Source organism: Rhinolophus sinicus, chromosome 14, assembly GCF_057876585.1.
Source record: "Rhinolophus sinicus isolate RSI-liver-muscle chromosome 14, RSI-T2T, whole genome shotgun sequence".
In the NCBI taxonomy this organism is placed as follows: Eukaryota; Metazoa; Chordata; class Mammalia; order Chiroptera; family Rhinolophidae; genus Rhinolophus; species Rhinolophus sinicus.
Genome location: NC_142514.1, coordinates 173235293 through 173256626, shown reverse-complemented (window position 1 = coordinate 173256626; position 21334 = coordinate 173235293). Strand labels below are relative to the sequence as shown.

The following is a 21334-nucleotide window of genomic DNA, read 5'->3' as shown; positions in this document are numbered from 1 at the left end:
ATCCATGAGCAAACTAAGGCACAGAGAAGTGAAGGAATATGCCCAAGGTCAACAGTACATGGACTGGCAAGGACAGAGCCCAGGACGCTTAGCTCCTTAGGCCACCCCATCCTCTCCAGGAAGCAACTAGGTGGGTTCAGATAATAGAACAGGAGCCAGGCAGCCCATGACTGGTAGGCAGCTTGGCCAATCGGGGCAGACCCAGAGGCTACGTGGGAATCACCTGAGGTAGAAGGTGCTGCGAGCCAGAGCCTGGGGTGGACAGCTCCAGGGCATGCGGGCCAAGATCCAGGACACAAAATCTCTCTGCCCTCAGAAAATGTGCAGACATTTCCCCCTCATAGCCACAGGGAGCAAGGGATGAACACACTTCTCCACACTCAGCAGAAGATGGGCAGTGCCAAGAAGGGCAGGGAGTCAGCTCAGGCTGGGAACACACCCAGGTTGCCCCACGATGGGGTGTGGGATCAACTTTAGACAGCCCCTCACCACTACCACCACCAAGCCCCAAGGAGACCCCAAAGTTGGAATCAGAGGGCTTGGGGCTACTTTCTAGCTCCATCCACCCATACTGAGGGGTCTGAGGCTCAGTGTCTTCAACCTTTAGATGGGAATAAGGTCTGGGGCAGGGCAGGGTGTGGCCAGTGGACCTGTGGATCAAATCCAACCCACCACCTACTTTTTTGTACGGTTTACGAGCTAAGAACAGATTTTACATGTTTAAATAGTTGGAAAAAATTAAAAGAAGAATAGTTTGTAATGCATGAAATTCAAATTTCAACATCCATAAATAAAGTTGTGCTGGCACACGCCCACTGGTTTTTGTCTTGTCCACAGATGCTATGGCACGGCAATGGATGAGTGGGGCAGTTGCGCCAGAGGCCGTTTGGCCCATAAAGCCTAAAACATTTACTGCCTAGCCCCTCACGGTAAAAGTTTGCCGGCCCCTGGTGTTGGCGACCAAATGGTGGTGACGCAGGGGCCCCAGACAAGGTTTCAAGTCCTAGCCAGTGCGTAGCCACAGAGAAGGGACTTACGGGGCCTCATTCTCCTCACGGGTAGAGTGGGGCTCCCAACTGAGCCCCGTTACAGACATAGTGAGGTTAGTACCTGGCACTGTCAGGGGTCAATGAGTGGGAACTGGGGCAAGCATCTTTATCACGTACTTCCAGAAGCGGTGAGGGTGAACGTTTCATTTGCAGATGAAATTAAACAGAGAACATCTCCCAGCATTATGCTTTCTTGCATACACTTTTGGTAAACACTGGGGGGGTCTGCCTATGATGTCCTACGAAGATGTCCTGACAGCCACAAGACAAGCGCCTCTTGTTTGGAAAATTCTGGAAGTCACTAATTAACAGTCACTAGCTGTGTGAGCGGTAGGAAGAAGGTGCTGCTTTTCTGTTGTACTTTATAGCAGGTGAAGTGACCATTCCCAAGCAACTATAATTTAAATGGACCAAATATATAATTTTGTGCCGAATCAGTCTGTACAGTGAAATTATTATACTAATGTTTTACTAAGTCCTACTCATCCTTCGATTCTCCCCTCAGACATCCGCTTCATCCAGTAAACCTCCTACTCTAGCCAGCCATGTCACCACCGCCAGGCCACCCTCCCCTAGCCAACACTCTCCCCCTCTCTGCTTCCTTCCAATAGCAATGGATGCTGGAGCAGGACCTGGAACAGGCTCTGGCATCAGACTGCCTGCATTTGAATGTAATTCTATCACCTCCTAGCTGTGTGACCTTGAAAAAATGACTTAACCTCTCTGAGCCTCACCCCACTCATCTGTGAAAAAAGGAAAATAAAATCTATTCGGCAGATTTACCCAGAGATTAAATTACATAATGTGGGTAAAGTGTCTGGCACGGACTAGGCTTTCAATAAATGGAGGTTACTGTTACAACTCCTGATGCTCCGGACAGTAATTTTCTGCTCACTTGTCCATCTCCCCTATGGGTTGTGATACCTTGAGGGGAAAGACACTGTATTATTTATGAGAACAAAGTAGGCTCCCAGAAAATGTTGCCGACTGGAAGACGGGTGGATAGAGGGATGGAGGGAGGGAGGGACGGAGGGACAGAGGGATGGAGAGGTGAAGGGGAGGGGGAGGAACGTCCACGTAAAACACCAGGACTTTCAAGTGCTCAGCCACCTGAAGGGGGTCTGAGAGCCACTGCCCCTAGTTCAGCTGAGACTATTTTCAGACCTCTTTTGTCCTTGCCCAAGAAGTGGGGACGGGGTCATGTAGGTGTGAGCACCCTGAGCCGGCTCACCCAAGACCCACTGCCAAGGCGCCCTCACCTTCCCCAGAGCCCCTGGGCACAGGAAGTGGGACTGGAGCGGAGCTGGTGTCTTTGAGAGAACCCCTTCTCTGTGTTGGCCCCCTGTGAGTCTGCACCCATAGAGTAGGAGGTTTGGTTTGTCCCTCAGCTGAGCATGGGGGAGGCGCCTTCCAGCCTGACCCTCGAACCTGGATGCCCCCACACAGCCTTGGGGAACCCGAGTGGTGCAGCCGCATCGCACCTGATCTGGCGGGACACTCAGTAGGAGACCCAGCACAGGTGACTGCCCCCCACCCCCACCTCCTCACCTGTCAAATGACAGGACCACGGCAGCGTTTTCCAGAGCGGTTCCTCAGAATACGAGTCCTAGGAGACGTGCTGTTAACAGAAAATGTGGCTGTCACCGTTTGTGGAGCGCCGATTCTCCTCCCCGAGTCACTGTCCATTAGGCTGTAAACACTGCTGACTTGAAACAGTTTCTCGCTTACTAGCCCTCAACACCACGTGGAACACATGTTAGGAAATGCGAAACCACAGGCTCGAGGGCCTTGGGGGCTGGCACTCCAGGATTCTAAGTGCTGCGGATTCAGAGGAGGGGATCACATGGTCCTTCAACCCACCAGCTCGCTCCGACTGGACGCCTAAGAGCCTCGGCAGAGTCTCCCTCTTCCTCATCCCCCTCATCCCACAGCCCAATCCAGCACCTCCCCCGGCCCCACGCCTCACCTCCCGCCTGGACCAGTACAGCTCGTTGGCTGGTCACAGGTTCCACTCTGCCCTCGCTGCTCGCCAATCCATTATCCGCACCTCAGGAAGGGCTTTGAAATATGCAAACTGGACCTTGTTACCCCCCTGCCTGCAACCCTGCAATGGTGATGTAACCGACATGTTTGCCATAGAATTAACGCTCTCATGTGGCCGGAGGGGCCGTGCCTGGTTTGCCCGGCCCCTCCTCTGTCCAGCACCTCCCTCCTTCCCAACACACCCATTCCTCAGGCCACAAAAGCCACTCTTTCCTGTTGTTCAGGTACACGGTAGCAGGCCCTTTCCCACATCAGCACCTTTGACCTGTGGTTCTTCCAAAAGCACTTCTCCCCCAAAGCCCCAGGCTGGCGCCTTCCCTCCTGTAGGGAGTTCCCTCCTCCCAGAGGCCTTCCCTGAACACCTGGTCTACACAGCGGGCCTCACCTGCAGCTGCACATGAGAATCAGAATATGCCAAGGCCCAGGGCCCCGTCCCTGCCCCACCAACTCATCAGAATCCCAGTGACTCTTAAGGAGCAGAAGCTTGATACCTGGGCCTGTCACGTGCCCCATTCACTGCAGTTGTCTTATTGGTTCACTAGTGTGTCTGGAGCCCCCATTAGAATAAGGATCCTTAAGGGGAGGGGCTGCGTCTGTCTCATTCACCCTGTATCCCAGAGCCAAGAACAGTGCCTAGTATGTAGCAAGTACTAGATATACATTTGCAGAAAGCAGGAAAGGAAGCGGGGGAGTCTGGAAAAGTTTCTTAAAGAAGACAAGACAAACCAACTTTGATCCTGCAACTGGAGGTTTCATGTCCTTAGAAATGACATTGCTGGCTTGGGGGGGAGGGGGTTGCTTCCCCCCAAGATTGGATTTCAATCTCCTTTGGGTCAGAAAAGCTGATGGAAGTTGTGAACCATCCCCCAAGAAAGATGCACACAGCTGGGCAGGCACATGCGGTCATCAGGTCAGGGGCCATTAACCCCAGAAAGCCCGGAGGTTCTTACTGTACCCATCTCCCATTTGTTTAGCGTAGTGGTTCCCCATCATGGAGGCACCCTGGAACTATGCCGGGAACTCTAAAACTTGTTGGTGCCCGGGTCCCTCCCAGATGCTGATTTAATTGGTCCTGAGGTACAGCCCAGGCACCAGGGTTTTTTAAGGCTCTCCTGGGGACTCTAATGTGTGACACCCAGCATGGCTCAGTCCCTCTGCTCAGCGTGGGACGCAGGGCCTGATCAGGGAGAATCTCACACATGAAGCTCCTGGCACCTCTGCTCCATCCCTGACTTCCTGGAGGCACCAACCCCCAGAGCAACGTCCACTGTGCAGGAGAAGACTTTTGGGATCAGTGCATTTTTTCCATCGGGGCCGGAGAAAGCAAGAGCCTTCAGGTCACACAGGAAGATCGGGGCTGAGTACTCAGTGGAAGATGTGAGGATTCTGAGCCCAGAGTTCTTCGCTCTCCACCTGCTGCCCTGACCCAGCTCACCAGGCCTTTGGCATAGAGAGGTGTTAGAGCTGAACTCAGAGTCACCCGGTGACCCTTGGTACCCTGCCCTGGATCTGCCATATATCAGCCATATTACCTTGGGAGACACCGCAGAGCTGCCTCCTTATCAGTGAATGGGGACACTAAACCCACACACCCCACCCTGGTGTGAAGGTGCCCGGCAATCAGGCTAGCACGTAGTAGGACTTTAGCCTGTGCTGGCACCCTGACCCACTCCTACTCTCCCTGCTTGAAATGCCAAATATGCCACACACATCTGACGGGCTGTGTGGCCTCGGACAATCACTTCACCACTGTGTCTCAGCTTTCCCACCTATAAAATGGACTTAATAATGGGTTATGGTGAGGCTTACAGGAGTTAGTATCTATAAAGCGCCTGGCACCCAGTGAATGTGAAATAAATGCTACCAATTATGATAATGTCCTAAGCCTGTTGGTTTCCTGACCCACAGTCTGCAGCCCCTGGAGGACTGATCCAGCCTCCAGATGGGGGCCTCGTCTGGAGGTCTCTGTGCCAGAGGCTGACCGCTGCTGCTCTGGGGCAAGGGAGGTGGCATTAAGGTAAACAGGGCTGGGCTGAGCTGCCCAAGAAAGGGGGGCCTCTGCTCTCCACCTGGGCGGGGCCTATGTCTCAGCCTCTGGGTTGTGCCCAGGGGCCTGCCTGAGGCCTGGAGGTCCAGCCAGTCTGGTGAGTTGGACAACTGATCCCGTGGGAGCTTGAGAGAGCCTGGCTGCCCTGCTCTGGAAGCCCGTCTGTCCACAGGCGCTCCACCTGCAAGCCAGTTCTTGGCCACCCGCCCCTCCAGTCCTCTGGACTTTGCCAGGTTTGCCCACAAAAAGGGGCTGGGCACAGGTGGCTGTGTTTGTTTTCATGTGGGACAGGTGATGTGTTTCCTGAAACCCCGGCTGACTCCCGGGGCTGGCTTGCTGACCTCCTCACTATCTTATTTTTCATCCTCTGGTCTTACTTTGTTGTTGTTGTTGTTATTAAAACAGGAAAGAAAAAGGCAAAAGTAAAAAGCTGTCACTCTGGGCAACAGGAAAATCATGAGGCGTGATTGGGATCTTAAGATTCCGCCAAGACCTCGGTTTGAATCCCAGCTCTGCTTCCTACTAGCTGTGCTGTGACCTTGAGCAAGGGAGTTATTGCACCTGAGTCCAGCATCTGATCTCTTAGCACGGGGACACTAGCTCGCCGGGCCCGTCTCACAGGATTGTGGGAGGACCGAGATAAGGTGCAGAAAGAGCTCTGGGGGCACTGTCAGGGCTCACAATACAAGTGACCAAATCCCACCACCGCTGCAATCATGGAAGCAACGCATCCAGACATGACCCTCCCAGGAATCAAGAGCTTTAGAGCCCAAGTCCTTTTCGTCTTACACATGAGGAACCCAGGGCCCAGTGAGAACCAGCTCCTGCCATGGAATTCCATGAGCTGGCGTGACAGGCTCCCATTCTCCTAAGGACTTTACACCCTGGAGAGTGGGGCCAGAGGTACCACAGGAATGCAGACAGCAGCCGCCCCCGGCCAGACTGTGGCAGAGGAGGGACAGCACTTTATAGTTTGTATCATGCCATTCACATTGTCCCTCGTTTAATCTCTCTAACACCCCACCCCTGAGATATTATTATTCCCCATTTAACAGATGAAGAAATTGAGACTCAGAGGTTCAGTGGCTTGCCTAAGGCCACACAAGTGAGTGGCTAAGCCCTGATTAAAATTCAGGTCTGACTTGAGACCAGAACTCTTTCCTTCTCACCTGTTGCCTAAGGGAACGAGGTGGATGGTGGAACCTGCCCACCCCACCACAACTCTGTTTGTCTGCCTGGCCCCATCCTGCCCCAGCTCTGAGGCCTGACTCTTGGTTTCCTGTCAGGAAGGAAACGATCAACCCTGCCAAATTTGGCCACGGTATTCCTTCAGTGTGGTTGATGAGGCTGATACATGTGGCCCTTCCCAGCAGGCTTTGTTCTGAAACCCAAGCGATGAGACTAGAGGGCCTTCAGCATGAAGAAGGGGGCTACTCTGATGGGGATACATCCTGGGGAACAGCAAACACCTGGAGCCTTTCAGGCTTCCCACCTGGCTCCCTTGCAGCCAAAGATTCAAGTTGAGGTGGAGCCATAGCCTCAGGTCTCTCCTTTTCCATGGCTCCCTTTCTCAACTGCTTTTGGTTCTCTTGGCAGGCTGCTTGGACTCCATGCCGACCCCACTCCCTCCCAACACTGGGTACTAAGGCTCACACACTCAGATTCATAGTGCCAGAAAGGCTTTTGACATAACCTACTTCAGTCCCCATTTCTCAGATTGAGAGACTGTGGCCCAGAGAGGCCCATGACTCCCCACCCTTCTGGGGAAAGTGTATTTTCTGTACGTGTGGTAGGGGCGGGGGGGGGATTGGTTAGAGCATTAGTGCTTCCCAACCTGTTTCACATCATGATATATACAGAAGTATATGTATTTATTTAGCACACTGGGGTGGAGAGACAGGATTGCACCTGGTCTGAAGTGACTGGCCCAGGGTTCTGTCCCCAAGGGCTGAGATACCTCAACACATCGGTAATCCATTTGGGCACATCAGTTGGGAAGCCCCAGGTTGGAGGCATCTTTAGGAAGATGAGAGGCTGGCCAGGAGTCCCAGATTCCAGGGGCCCAAACAAGAGGACTCGGATTCCCAGGTACGTTCTCAAGAGTCAGCCACCTTCCAAGGACCCCTCCCTAGCCCCATGGGCAGGAGGCAGAAAAATAAACCACATCAGAGCATGGACTTTGAATTGAGAGAGACCTAATTCTAATCCCATTTTGTAGAGCTGTGTGACCTTTGACAAGTTGCCAACCCACTCTGAGCCTCATGTGTAAAAAGGGGATATCAAGGCTTGTCCAGGAAGATGGCGGAATCAGCTTGCCAAATTCCAGAATGTGAGGATGACAGAGACTGAGCACTCTGGGAAGACGTTGTGTTAGGCAAAGAGTCTCTTTTTCACATGGCAGGAGGAGGGTATGCATAAAGGCTGACGCCTGAGACATGCGACACACTCAGGTTCCTACAAACTGCCCAGGAAAGGTTACCATCACCCAAGGACTTAAATGGAAGTTGAGCGGAGGGAGGACTGATGAATGAAACGAATATACCCCAAAGCACCCCCCCGGGAGTGGTTTCACTCACATTTTCTCATTTAGCCCCACACTAGCCTGCCAGGTGGAGGGCATGGCTTCATCATTCCCGTTTTATAAGCGGGACCTCTGGGGCTTAGGAAGGTGGTGGCATTTGTCCTGGTCATATGGGGGACAGTGGCCCAGCTAAGCTTTGCTCTCCAGACCCTCTGACTTTGGAGCCCAAGGTCCTCAGCATTTTGTAATACTGCTTCCTACCACAGAAGGCCTAAGGCGCTGCCACTCCAGGGGTCTCCCAAGTGGCTATCCTCTGCTCAGAGGTTCTTTCCTGAGCCACTGCCCATTGCAGTTCATTGAAGCCCCACTTCAAGTGGGCTCCGAGTTGGATGCAGGAAATGGATGAATGAAACCCATCACTGCCCCCAGGGTGCCTAAACTGAAGGAACAAAGACACGAAAATGAGCAATTATACACCAAAATAGTCATAAAGCACCATGCTGATTCCAGCCTCCAGCTTCCCTTTTAACAGACAAGATGGGCTCTTTAGAACATTGTTTCCAGTATTTAATAACAAAGCTAACATTTTTACAGTTACTACTTGCCAGAGATTGTGCCAAGTCCTTCATGATGTTCAGTTTATCCTTGTAATGACCCTCTGAGGTAAGCACTGCTTTTAACCCCATTTTATAGTTGAAGACACTGAGACTCAAGGTCCAAGACCCAAGGTTACAGTTTATGGAGCTGGGATTTGAACCAAGGTTACAGTTTATGGAGCTGGGATTTGAACCCCAACAGAGCCCCAGTGCTTTACTGTCATGCTATGCCGCTTGCAGAAACAAAGTTATAAATGATACATAACTGAAATACCTCACCAAGGCCCAGCCTACTTTAATTGTATTTCACAGCCCGACCTCTGAACCCAACCAACTGCAGACTTTCTGTGGCTGCACCAGGTAGCAGCGGCCAGCTTGCACACTCACCCGAGAGACTGGACAGCTGGGGCAGATGGATAACAAAGGGTTAACATCTGGGCCAGAGCTGGGGGTCCTAAGAAATGGAGGCTGGGTACTGGGTGTGGGCCCTTAGCAAGATGATTAGGAAGAAGGAGGGGGATGCTAATCAGGGACCCCACATGGCAGCACGCAGGCTCTTCAGTCACAACATACCCTCCCCAGGCACTGGGCTCAGGAAGGAAGAGATGGGGCTCCTGAGATGCCACTTCCTCCAAACAACCTTCCTAGAACATTCTCCTGCACAGACCCTCACAGAGCACTGACAGTCCTAGTTAGAACAGACTTCAGATGGTTGTGGGTTCGAATCCTGACTCTGTCCACCCCTAATTGTCATTAAACTTTTCTGAGCCTCAGTTCCCTCATCTGTAAAATGGGCTAATACTTCCTACCTCCGAAGGCTGTCGTTATCAACACCTCCCTAGGCCTGAGAGGCACTTTGGCTTCAGGGGCATTTGATGGAGAGGGGTGGGGGGGTCCGTGAGACACAGTCAAGACAGAGTGCTACACACACAGGTACAGGGACTCTCTCTCTGTCATGGATTCTAGGAGGAAAACACAGAGAAGATGTGGAGACTCTAAACTCCAAGAGCTTGAAGGAGGCTGGGGTTAGTTTTCCTGGCTGAGACCCAGGTGAGGACAGGACAGAGCTCTCTGGGGGCTTACCCCTCTGTCCTTCGGTTCTTCCCCCACCTTTCTCTTCCCTTCTGCATATGTTTCTGTCTCTGTCAGTGGCTTCCCCTGAGCCTTCCCCTCTGCCTTGCCTCTTCCTGTTTCTGAGACCATCTCTCAAGTCTCTTCTTCTCACATCCTGAGAGCCTCTGAACATCCAGAGTGTCCAGGGCCACCTCACCCAGCACACAGGGCCTGGCTGCAGCCTAGCCAGCCCTCTCCGTGGCAGGCACCCAGTGCCAGGGAGGAGTGGCCCCAAACAATCCATTTCCACAGTCAACTGCAGGGTTCCAGGCCCTCTGAGGCTAGGATAAAGGGTTGCACCATCCATGGGGCATGTAGAGCCCAAACTTCTATTCCCAAGCAAGGCAGTGACCATTTAACCAGACACCTGACAGTTGGGGTAGGAAAAGGGTAACAGGAGACCAGCACAGCCTGTCAGGGTTCCTTGCCCAGGGAGAGAGGCCTGGACCTCTCAGGTCCTCTGGGATTGCTGAGGAGCTGGGCCTGGGCAGCGCCAGTCCCCTTAGCCTGGTCTCAGCCAGGTGGCCTCGGGCCCCAGCACCTGCTAGACCTTCCTGAGACCCTCTAGCTTCAAAGGGAGACGGATGGGGTGGGGGGTGGGGGCATTGGTGGGAGGTCAAAAGAAAAATAGGGGAGGATGGGGAAAGGAGAGTAAGAGAGGCAGACACAAAGAGATAAGGAAAGAGAGACCGAGAATGACAGGGAGAGGGGGACAGAAAGACAGATTCCAGGTGAAGGGAGACGCCTGTGAATCCTGAGCCCTCTCTGGTCTCCATGGAAAGCCCCCAGGGGAGCCTGAGGCAAAACCTGCCCAGGAATGCAGCTCTGCTGACCCAGGCGGGATCCCACCCTGGGAGCCAGACCAGACTACCCCAAATGCGCACCTTCACCCTCTTCTGTTGGTCTCTTTGAGGGGCCAGAGCCCTCTGGTTCTTACCTACACCATCCTCCCCCCACCAGCCATCAACAATGGCCCACCCCATTCTTCTCAGCCTTGGCCTCCCCCCGATACTGCAGTGCCTTGGACCGAAAGCCCCCCTCCGCCCCATTCCTGAGAAGGCTGGGTCTTTAGCACCAGAAGTGCTGCTTAAGTCACTCACAGGCCCCTAAGGGAGCTGAAGCAGAGAGAGGGACTTGAGCTCAGCCAGCAGCAATGAAGCCAAAATGAGCACCCAGCTCACAAACAGCCCCATGGAATCCCCCCAACGGGAGCCCTCGGGGCCCTGGGGAGGAAAGAAGAAAGGGACCATGCCCAGCTGGCTCTACCCTGTCATCCATCACTCCCCTCCCCTAAATCTCAACTTCCCTATCTGTGCAATGGGAATGGTCCCTGTGCCAGCCCCTAAGGCAGGGTGAAAATCTAGGACCCTCCACCCTGGAGACCTAGGTCTCTGCCACCCTCACCTCCTCTCAATCCACTTCCCACTCTGGATTCAAGGGGCCTGCCCCTGGAGGGCAACATTTTGCCAAGAACGTGAGCAGCGCTGAGTCGGGGAATGGGGGTGGGTGGAGAGGTGGTAAGTCCCAGCTGTGGGCCTTCACAAGTCCCCTTCCCTCTCTGGGACAACAACAGTTCATTCCTACCTTACAGGGAGGTGTGAGGTTTGAGAAACGAAAATGCTCTGGCACAATAAAGGGAAGTGTGGTGATTATTATCACCGTGAGAGGTTCCGGCCCCAGTGAGTTGGGAGGAGGGGGAGTGTACAGACGGACACACAGACAGAAACAGAAAGGAAATGTGCTCGGTGCCCTAGGAAGGAGTCTGGCACGGGGTTCCAGGGCCCAGGCCTGGGGTTTCAAGAGTTCTCAGCAGGAGGGCCAGTGGGAGCATCACGTGGGTCTCAGAACGTCAGGCAGGGCCTGCACAGGATCAAAATGTTCAGAGAGGCTGCTTCCCCGAGGGGGGGCCCAGCATGCCAGGCCCAGAACCAAGAGCACAGCAGCCTAGTGAGCCTCCGGGTGTCCAGAGGGAAAGGCGACTGTTTGCTTTGCAGCAGGAAAATGGATATGTAAATGAACCCACTACTGGCTGGACTCCAGGCCCCGGGAGGGCGCTCTCAGGGATTCAGTCATCTGGATTCCCATGCCTACTCATCCGCTCCACCAGGAAGCCCTACGTGATCCTGAGAACACAGGAGATATATGGACCCCTTCCACAGATCTGGAAACTGAGGCTCGGGAAGGTATTAGGTTGGTGCAAAAGTAACTGCAGCTTTTGCAATTATCTTCTAACCTGGTAAACTGCAATTACTTTTGCACCCAATCGAATACTATGCCCAAGGTCACAGCTCGGAACTGGCACAGCCTGCTAGGAGCTGAGTTTGTCCCTCGGCCCAACCCTTCCCCCATTATCTGCCTAGAACACCCCATTGCCAGAGCAGATTGAGTTCAGGTCTTAGACCAAGGCCCAACCAGACACCCCACTCAAGGGGGCTGGGTGGGTGGAGGTGGAATGAAGCCGGAGCTGATTGCAGGGAAGGGGAGAGAGCGGCATTTCCTGAGCGCCTGGGATCCCCCAGATGTCAGCGGTAGGTGTTTTGCACACTTTATCTCATGCAAGCCTCACAAGGGGTCAGTGAGGAAAGCAGCTTTCATATTGTCAGGAGAACAAAGCCAGCGGTCACAGAAGATAAGTAACTTGCTCCAGGTTGCAAAGTGTGAATCACAGGTCTGAGGCTGACCCTGAAGGGGTCAGATGTCCCCAGCCCACGAGACATAGCGCCCTGACCCCTGCCAACCTGGCTGACCCCAAGGGGCTCTCGGACCCACAGCAGCCACAGCCCTTGCTCTCACGGCCTCGTCGGGAAGTGAATTAAGTGTGTTTGCCAGTTCATCCACTGGACAGACCTGAGACAACTGGGTTGGCTTGGCCAGAGCACCAAGGCTTTCCCGAGGGAAGAAGGTGACTCGAGCTGGGCTTGGAATAATGAGGAAGACTAAGTCAGGTCAGGAGACAGGAGAGGAGGTGAGGGCATTCAGGCCGAACCACAGGGCCTGAGCACTGAGGTCTGAGAGTCTGGAAAATTCTGTACTGTGCATTTGGAGGGCAGGCACAGTTCCCAAGGGAAGCCAGGGGCTGAGGTGGGAAGAGAGAGCTGAGCTAGACCCCTCTTCCCCCCACAACCCAGGTTCTCAAAAGTCCAGGCCTGGGCAGCAGCCAGTAACAGACACAGCCTGGACCACCCTGTCTTCCTGGTTCCTGGCCCAGAGCAAGAATCTCAAGCCAGCCTTTCCTGGAAATCTGGGTGCCTTGCACCCAAGACCCCCTCAGCCCAACTAGGAGTCCTGGAATCCCTAACCCTGAGGCTGAGAATACAGAGGAGCGCAGAGTTCTCCTTCCTTACTTAGGAGGCAGGGCGGAGTGAGGGGGCAGGCTCGGGATAGGGAGCAAAGACAACATAGTTCAAGTCCTGGCTCCAGCACCTCCTCAGCTGGACGATCCTGGGCATCTCACTCATAGCCTCTCTCATTATCTGTAAAATGGGCTCAATAATAGTACTCCCCCTGCCTATTTCACAAGGTTCTGGAAAGCTCACAGGACTAATTATGTGAGAAAACGTCCACTGCTAAAAGCTATAGAGCATAAGGTATTATTATGAGAAATGAGGACTCAGACACCTCAAGCAGGGGAGTGATTTGCCCAAAGTCACACAGCCAGGTGGCAGCAGAGCGCGACCTGAACTGGGTATCCTGATGGCTCGGCCAGAGCCCTCCCAGTGCAGCACCCCAAATCCCAGGGGAGCCCTGCCCCTCAAGCTGACCCTCTTTGCATGGGTGGTGGGTGGAGCACAGCTGCTTCCCCCATATGCCAGCTCCTTCAGTCCAGACCTGTTGCCACTCCAGACGAGGGGACCCAGCCTTGGAGTTTGGGATTGAAAGCCCAGCTCTGTGACTTTCAGCTGTGACCTTGGGCAAGTAGTTTCAGCCCTGGGACACTGAGTTTCCTCATCTGTAAATGGAGGCTAATGGTAACCTCTATCTGGGGCACCTGGTGGGAGGATGACCTGATGTCACGGCTGCAAAGTGCCCAGGGCAGGGTCTAGCTCATATTAGATGCTCAACAGATGAGGTTCTCTCCTCTCCCTCTGCTGTGCCTGCCAGGCAACTCCCAGGCTGCAGGAGAAAGTTTCCGACCTCCCGGAAAACCTGCCCAGAACAATAACTGGGAACATAAACTGGCTGGAGGACACTAGATCTTGGAAGAAGATCACGTTACTAAATGGCTAGTGGGGGGCAAAAGTAGAGCCAGACCTTGGCTCAGAGATGGTGTGGGGGAACCTGCCTTCCCAGCCCTGTCACTCAGGGTCCCCTGGGGCAGGAACAGTGTTCAAGGAAGGCACCTCTACTCCTGCAGGGGGGAAGCCCAGAGTGAGGGGACGGCAGAGAGAGGTGACAGGCCAGAGTTCCTGTGTCAGTGCTTCTGTCAACTTTCAGGAGACCTGTCAGAGCCTCAGTTTTCCTTTCTGTAAAATAGGGATGGTGATCATCATCTTATCCTCCTGCACATAAATATATACGTGCACATACTAAAGAAGGGGTAATGAGGTGGGGGCTGGGGAAGGTGAGTTCAGGTCTCACACGAGCCTTTCTCAAATGTGACAAGGTTCCTACTGTCAGCAGCACCAGAAGCGGAAGCTCACCACACACACCCCCTCCCGGCCCCATTCCACTACTCCATTGGTTCTCAAAGTGTGGTCCCCGGACCAGCAGCAAGATCTCCTGGGAACATGTTAGCAATGTACATTCTCCAGCTGCACCCCAGACCAACAGAATCAGAAACTCTCGGGGTACGATCCGTGCTTTAACAAACCCTCCAGGAAACTGACATGTGTCAGAGTTTGAGAAGTACTACGCCACCCCATGACCCATATGCTACTCCAGAGAAACTTCCTCCCACAGACTCCTCTTCCCACTCCCTGACTCCCATAAGGCTGCTGGGGAGGAAGGAGTCATCATGGAGAGAGGTCATTAAATAGTAACGAGATCCCATAATTAGTTAATGACACCACTGGCTCCCAGAAAGGAGGGTCAAAAGTCAGACTACAGTTGAAAAGGAAAAGCTCCCCCATATCTTTCTGTCTCTTTCACACACACACAAACATAACATACCTCAAAGAGCCCGCCCTCTCGCTTCTGTGGGTCTTCAAACTAGCACTGAGGGGTACTGACTGTCCCTTCCTCCAGGGGGGCTGGAGCTAAGTGTGGGGGTACATTCTGGTGAGTGTCAGGGAAAGGGCTTTTGCCTGAGAAGGTGACTCTCAGACCTTGAATTTAAAAACCACCTGACTGGAAAGCCACTTCTAGCAATTCACTCAGTGGAAAGTTGAGCACAGAGCTGAGCATACGTCTGGACGAGGTAGTCACTGTAGCAATGTGGATACTAATGAAAAATTCAAAACGGCCTAAATGTGCAACAGCAGGGCAATGCTTAACTAGGTCACAGTAGATCCATGTGACATGATGCTAAGGAGCAAGGAACCACGCGGGGGAAGAATATTGAACAACGTGGAAAAATCCTCCCTTACAATGTTAACCGAAAAGTGGCAGCACAGGAAGTGGTTCACACGATGATATGATCCCAATCGTGTGTGTGTGTGTGTGTGTGTGTGTGTGTGTGTGTGTACAAAAAACTGTTCACTCAACTTATCTCTGAGTGGTAATGTCCTCCTTTGCATCTGTTCTTTACCCTCTAAATTTTTCGACAAAAACTATTTCTTTGATAACTAGAAAGTTATTTTTAAAGTGCTTACTTGGTTCAGATAGAGATGAAGTTTTTTTAAAAATGGACAGAAACAGCTCTTTCCTACATTAGAATCACTGGCCGGGGGCAGCCCTGCATAAAAGGGAGACTTGGTCCCTTTAGGGGGTGTCTACATTCAATGTGGCCCCAGGATCAGGATCAATGAGTGGAAGCTAAGGGAAGAAGGGTTTGCTCAAATTCTATACCATATTTCAGAGTTAGATCTGTCCAGAAAGGAAAGGTAGTGAGTTCTCCAAGCCTTGAGGTATGTAAGCAAGTCTGGATGTTGTCCATGGGATCAGACTGGGGAGGTAGGTTGACTCAATGGACTATAGAGCTGCTCACAAGACCACGCTCCTCTAGTCACAAGCACCCAAGTTGGCCCTCAACTCTAAGCCAAGAGCATTCAGGTCAAGGCTAGGCTCACACAGTCTAATCAAGGACTAAGCCTACAGAGGCCTAAGACCCTTCTGACCCCCAGAGAGCTCCAAACAGTCCTGGAAATCTCTTTCCCTCCAGATCAAGGACCTTCGTCCTTGGGCAGGAGGATTTTTTGTCATTTCCCCAAAGGCATAGTAGGAGCAGCCTTTGTTCATCATTATCACCCGCTGGCTTGTACGAAGGGTCCGTTCTGAACTGGGCCCACTACTAAGCATTTTACCTACACCCATTATCTCATTTAATCCCCATGCAAGCCCATTAGAGAAGTACCATTACATTCTCCATTTCACGGGTAAGGAAACCACGGCTCTGAGAGGTTGAGAAACGTGCCCAAAGGTGAGCAGATAGTGGGAGGAAGAGCTGGCCCATACCTCGGTCTGGCCACCCTCAAGGCCTGAGAAGCCGGAGGAAGCCCACGCTGTGCGGATAACCCCAGTGGTCCCCTCCACGCAGCTCACCACCTCCCAGATATGCACAAAGTTTGAGAGGCATGACACAATGCTCTGCAGTCTCCTGGCAAAAAGGAGCCTGCTGCTGGATCCTGCCAGGACAGGGTGCGGGGCAAAGAGAAAGGGAATCAGAGAGGATTTTGGAGACCCTCTAACTGCCTAGTGCCAGATTAGATGATACATCATCCCTGTTCCAGTTTCATCTCTGCTGTATATTCAGATGCCAGAGGTCAAGGAGGTCGGTTGTCTGTATGACCAACAGTGACCTAAGGCCTAACCACTCACTCACTTGCCACAGGACCGCATACATATCACTCTTCCTACTCCCACTGAGTTTCCATTTCCTCTACATGGGAGGATGTCTCATCAGCCCCCATTGCAACATTCTAATATTCCATCCCCTAAGACAGTGAGTGGAAGAGTAATTTTCCAACCATTGTAATAGAATGACTTGTTGTTATCACTATCAGCAACGACAAATTAACATTTATTGAGTGGTCACTGCACACCAGGAATCATTTAAAGTGCCTCACATTTATGGGTGGGAACACATATTCCCCTCTCCACTTGTTTCCATGAGGAGGGACCTCTACCGGAGGAACACCTTTGGCCTCGCTCCGCCCCTTCACGCTTCCTTCACGCAGGGCCAAACAGTGGGCATGCTCAGTGGGGCCCCGCCTCAGGAGAGCCAAGTGCCTGCTGGGAGTGTTCCATCAGGGCTGCTCTCTGCTGCTACCACCTGCTTCTGCAGGGTAGCTGGCCCCTGTCAAAAGCTGCTTGTGACAGGACAGGTAACAGTGCTAGTGCCAGGGCAGACGGTTAGCCAGCCCTCTGGGCCCCGGACCTGAAGCCACGTTCTCTGGCCTGCCTGCTCAGTAATGCCGCTGACGTTTGGAGCTCCATCTTTGTCAACTGTTTTCTTTTCACTTCGTTCAAAATTCAGGAGAAAGGGTTTCCCTCTAAAACCTCAGGATGTGTTCAGCTCGTTCAACCGTCACAGCACTCCCCTGAATTAGGTATTATTTTCCTTATTGTCAGCATGAGGAAATGAAGCCCGTTGGTGTCACAGACTGTTGAAAAGCTTGTTGAAAAGCTTTGTAAACATCAGGCAGCACTCAGGGTGCACCACAATGGGAGCTGGGGGACACTCCCATCCCTATCAGACTCTTGTCTCCGAGGCGGTGGACATAGCCTCTCCCTCCATACACATTCCCTCAGTCTTTTGACAAATTGATACTCACTTGAAACCAACACCCCACCCCCTTTTGGAAAAAAAAACAAAAAACACACAACACTTTATTAACAACAAAAAGCTCAATGCGATCCCAAGTTCATATAATACATTTTTGTTTTACGTATGTATAGTAAGATTTTTGGTAGCTTTATTGTATAAGTGTGTCCTTTCTTAAGCATAAACATAATATGGCCTCACTACAGAAGATTCAGAAAATAGAGGAAAGTAAAAAAAAATAAAGGTCTGTAATCTGATCTATATAATCCCACTGGTATGTGTATATTTAAATGGATTCATCTACTTTCTGGCCTTGTTGAGTACAGTTGTCGGGGGTGGGGCAGCGCTGCCATTCTGTGTCTGAAGTGCCTCTGTGACAGCACTGAGACCTGCCTACAGTGGCTGTCTCAATGCAGGAGAATGGGCCAGGCACCCAGAAGTCCTTTCAGTGAATAAAACACTGCAAGTGCCCACTGTGACGCTGTGCCTCGTTTACAAATGCCAAGTGCAGCAAATGCAGGATAATTATATTTTTGCAGCCCAAGAAGGGTTGTAACTTGCCCGAAGTCACATGGAAAGTAAAGGATGAATAGGATCAGAATCCAGGTCTCCTGATCCTCAGACAAAGCTAATCACCAAGCTTTCCTGCCCCCAGAGACTTAAATCCTGCTTCCTAATAATAATAGCAACCCCACCAAAAACAGCTCATACACGTATAGCACTTACTCAGTGCCAGGCACACTTCAGAAATGCTTCACATACACTCATTCATAGCATTCTCAAACAACTCTGTGAGTTATGTACTATTATCATTTCCATTTTAGATGCTGAAACTAATGCACAGAAAGGTTAAGACACTTGCCTAAGGTCACACCCAGCAGTAAAGTAGCAGAGGTGGGAATCATTCTCAGGCAGTTTGGTTCCAGAGTCCATGATATTGCCTATGGTTCCTTCCCCGCTCTCCTGGGTCAAGCCCAGCTGGACCCCAGGCAGGGTTCTGGACCACTTGCGGCCTGAAGAGTAAGAAAACCAGTCTAGAGGGTCACCTCCCTAGAAAAGGTCACTCTGCAACTTTACAACAGAGACTGACTTTGAAACCAGGCTTCCTAATGCCCAGCCAGCACTTTATCCATTTCTTTGCATCGGCTCTATGAACCTAGGTCCAGAATTCTCAACAATTTCCAGCCAAGATCACCCCTGAATACATCATGGAAAGTCAGGGGAGGGCCCCAAAGAAAGGGCAGAAGTCCCTACTGCAGGGAAAGCAGCCAGAGGGGGGTAGTGGAGGTGCTTCCCAGAACTTCCCACCTGGTAGTCTGGAGTGATAATATCAGGAGTGGGCCTTCTGGAGGCCACATTCCCATTCCCCCAGCCCTGAGCCCATGCCCTCACAGAGCAGTAGCACCTTCCACAAATAACTGCTGACTTGAAAGTGCCTTTTCTGGCTGAGTCAGGGTTCACTAAGGACTAGAGTGACCCCTCAACAGGCAGGGTTGGAGGAAGTTGGACTGTTCCCCTCTTAGGAGGGGAAAGGCCAGACCTTACAAGGAAAGCCAGAGCCAAAGCCCCAACTGAATTAATTCCAGGCCAGCAGACCTCCTGGACCCAGGTTCCAGGAGCCAGCCTAAAGGGCAAGGCAGGGGCATCCAGACCCTGCTTCCTGGCTCCACCTTTACCAAAGAGTCACCAACGATCTGGCACCAAGTGGGGTCCTGCTGGGCCACCCCGAGGAGAATCACTTACTTATTCATTCAACCACCGTTTCCTGAGTACCTGCTGTGTGCCAGGCCTTGAGCCAGGAGTCAAGGATACAGAGATGGAAAGGGCAGCCCCTGACTGGGAAAGTTCACAGAGACACCCCATAGGCCACAAAACAGCAGCAAAGAGGAAAGTACTCTGTGTGGACAAGCACAGAGGAGAGAGGGGAAGGGAAAGGAGGGGGTATGGAGAAAGTCTGCCACTGACATTCACACTTAACGTACTTCCCCCCTCAGGAAACTTAGCGTCATGTTGGGGAGGCCCAACTACCCCCAGGAAGAGCCGAGGAGCATCACACAGCCGGAAATGACTAGCGTCTTGTGGCACGCACACACACGTATGTTGGAGAGGGCCCACGCAGAAGGTAGATGCTCTGGGGAATGTTCCTGGAGGCCTAAGAAGCAGCCTGGTACAAGCTTTGAAAGACGGGTCAGAGGCAGAAAAGAATAGCTCTCATTTATGAAACACTCACTGTGTGCTGGGTATAAAATTGCCAAGCTTCACATGCACTTTTTGGTCTTATCTCACATTCCCCCACAAGGTAGTTACCATTACTATCCCCAATTTTCAGATTCAGAAACTGAGGGTCACACAGCTAGGAATGGGCAGAACCAGGATTCCAGCTCCAAGTCCAACTCTTGACCACCATGCTGTATGCCATGTCCCTATTCTGCAGACAGGTAGAAGATAGGCAAAGGTGCTTCCGGTGGGGAGTAAGCAAGGGTCAGGAGGTGGGACAGATTACATGTTTGAGAGGAGTCACCCACTTCCACTCTTTTTGAGAGCCTGTATTGTGTACATGTGTGTGCATGCATACACACACACATGCACGTGGGCGTGCGCTCCCATTTGCCCTAATGTACAAATGACAAATCCCGAGTCACAGAAACCCCCGAGAGCCAAGTAAAGAATAGTCCATTAGCAGAGCAGGGAAGGGAAGCCCAGGTCAAAGAGCCTGTAAACAGAGGAGCTGGAACTAACTTCACCAGAATACAGGCCTCTTCCCTCCCCTCAGCTGCTTCTCCATGGTCAGCACAGAGTGAATCAGCTGCTGACAGGAAACCCACCGTGTAGGGGGAACCCCAGGGGTGAGTCAGAAACTAGCCTGCCACCAGATACCAACTGGGCCTGTGGTTGGCCTACTCCTCAGAGGCAGCATCAGGGTGAAGGGAAGAGAAGCAACATGTACATGTACCACACCAATATTTTTAACTTCTGGGCTTCCCTCCTGGCACCTCAGATCTGGCTTAGAGGGGGGGAAGTGGTGGGCAGGGCAGTTCCTGCTGAGATGAGACCAGCCCCCTACCACCACTCCTGGCCCTGCCCTGTTCCACAGAGAGGCCCAGCTCTTCCCTCCCTCCTGCCTCTCCCAGAACCAACTCCTGATGGTTTGATGTCCTTGATTAAATCATAACCACCCCCTCTGAGTTTCCCATGGGGTGGAGGACGTGGGTATAACAGCTTGGAGCAAGGGGTAAAGGCCAAGCCAAAACCAGGGGGTTCCAGCTGGCCCCAGATGCTCCAAACTGAAAGGAATGCTCAGGGCTTGGCCTGGCTCATCCCTGTGCCAGGAGAGGGCTGTCTGGTCCTCAGGGGGGAACAGGAGTTGGGTCTCAGGGTGGTGGGAGGCAGGGGACAGGCTTAAAAGTGTGAGGCCTCAAGCGAGAGGGGACTGCCCCACATGGCAGAAACTTCAGAGGAGCCCTGGGGAACCAAAATCCACACCTCCACCCCATCTCTGTACACGGGAAATTTGTACCCCCACTGTCAAACCTCTAACCTTGGTCCTCCCTGGGTAGGGGTGTGAGGGGGAAAGCCACAGGCACTTCCCCTCCACCCTGCTCCCAAACCTACCACTGACCAGCTCAAGCTCTGCCATTTGGCCCAGGTGCTTCACCATCATGGGCAAACACAGGGACAACTTGGGCGGCTCCCTCACTATCAGTCGTTAGCACTTATCACCCTCCCCACCCACCCAATCCAGCACCTTCTTGATCCCCTGCTATGCACCATGGTCTAGGCTGGGTGGGAAACAGAAAGAAACACAGGGCATACACTAGGACACTCTCTCCTCTCCCACGCTCTGGGTCCCCTCCCACTTCCCTGATGGTGCCTTTTCTATCCCCCAGTTGCAGATATCTCCAAAGCCCTCCTTCCCTGTCACCACCAACTTCGGTTCATTACCCCTTGACCACTGGGTCACCCTCTCCGGCACGCTTGGCAGACTGCCTTTCCTGAAGTGCCACTCTGACTGTGTCACTCCCCTACTCAGAAACCTTCAGTGGTTTTCACTTTCTGCAAATCAGAACAAATCCAAACGTCTCACCTTGGCATCCACGGCGCTCC

The 21334-nt window shown here is 52.5% G+C and overlaps 1 protein-coding gene across 4 annotated transcripts in view; it reads right to left on the bottom strand.

The window, feature by feature from the left end:
- CD82 (CD82 molecule) overlaps window positions 1-21334 on the bottom strand; it is a 50627-nt gene that overhangs the window by 26904 nt on the left and 2389 nt on the right. For 2 of the 4 annotated variants that reach the window (XM_019746449.3, XM_019746450.3), the window contains exon 2: window positions 2598-2667. The exons of the other annotated variants lie outside the window; for them this stretch is intronic. The gene's annotated coding sequence lies outside the window, so the exon portion shown is untranslated. The remainder of the gene's footprint in view (window positions 1-2597; window positions 2668-21334) is intronic. 4 annotated transcript variants of the gene reach the window in all.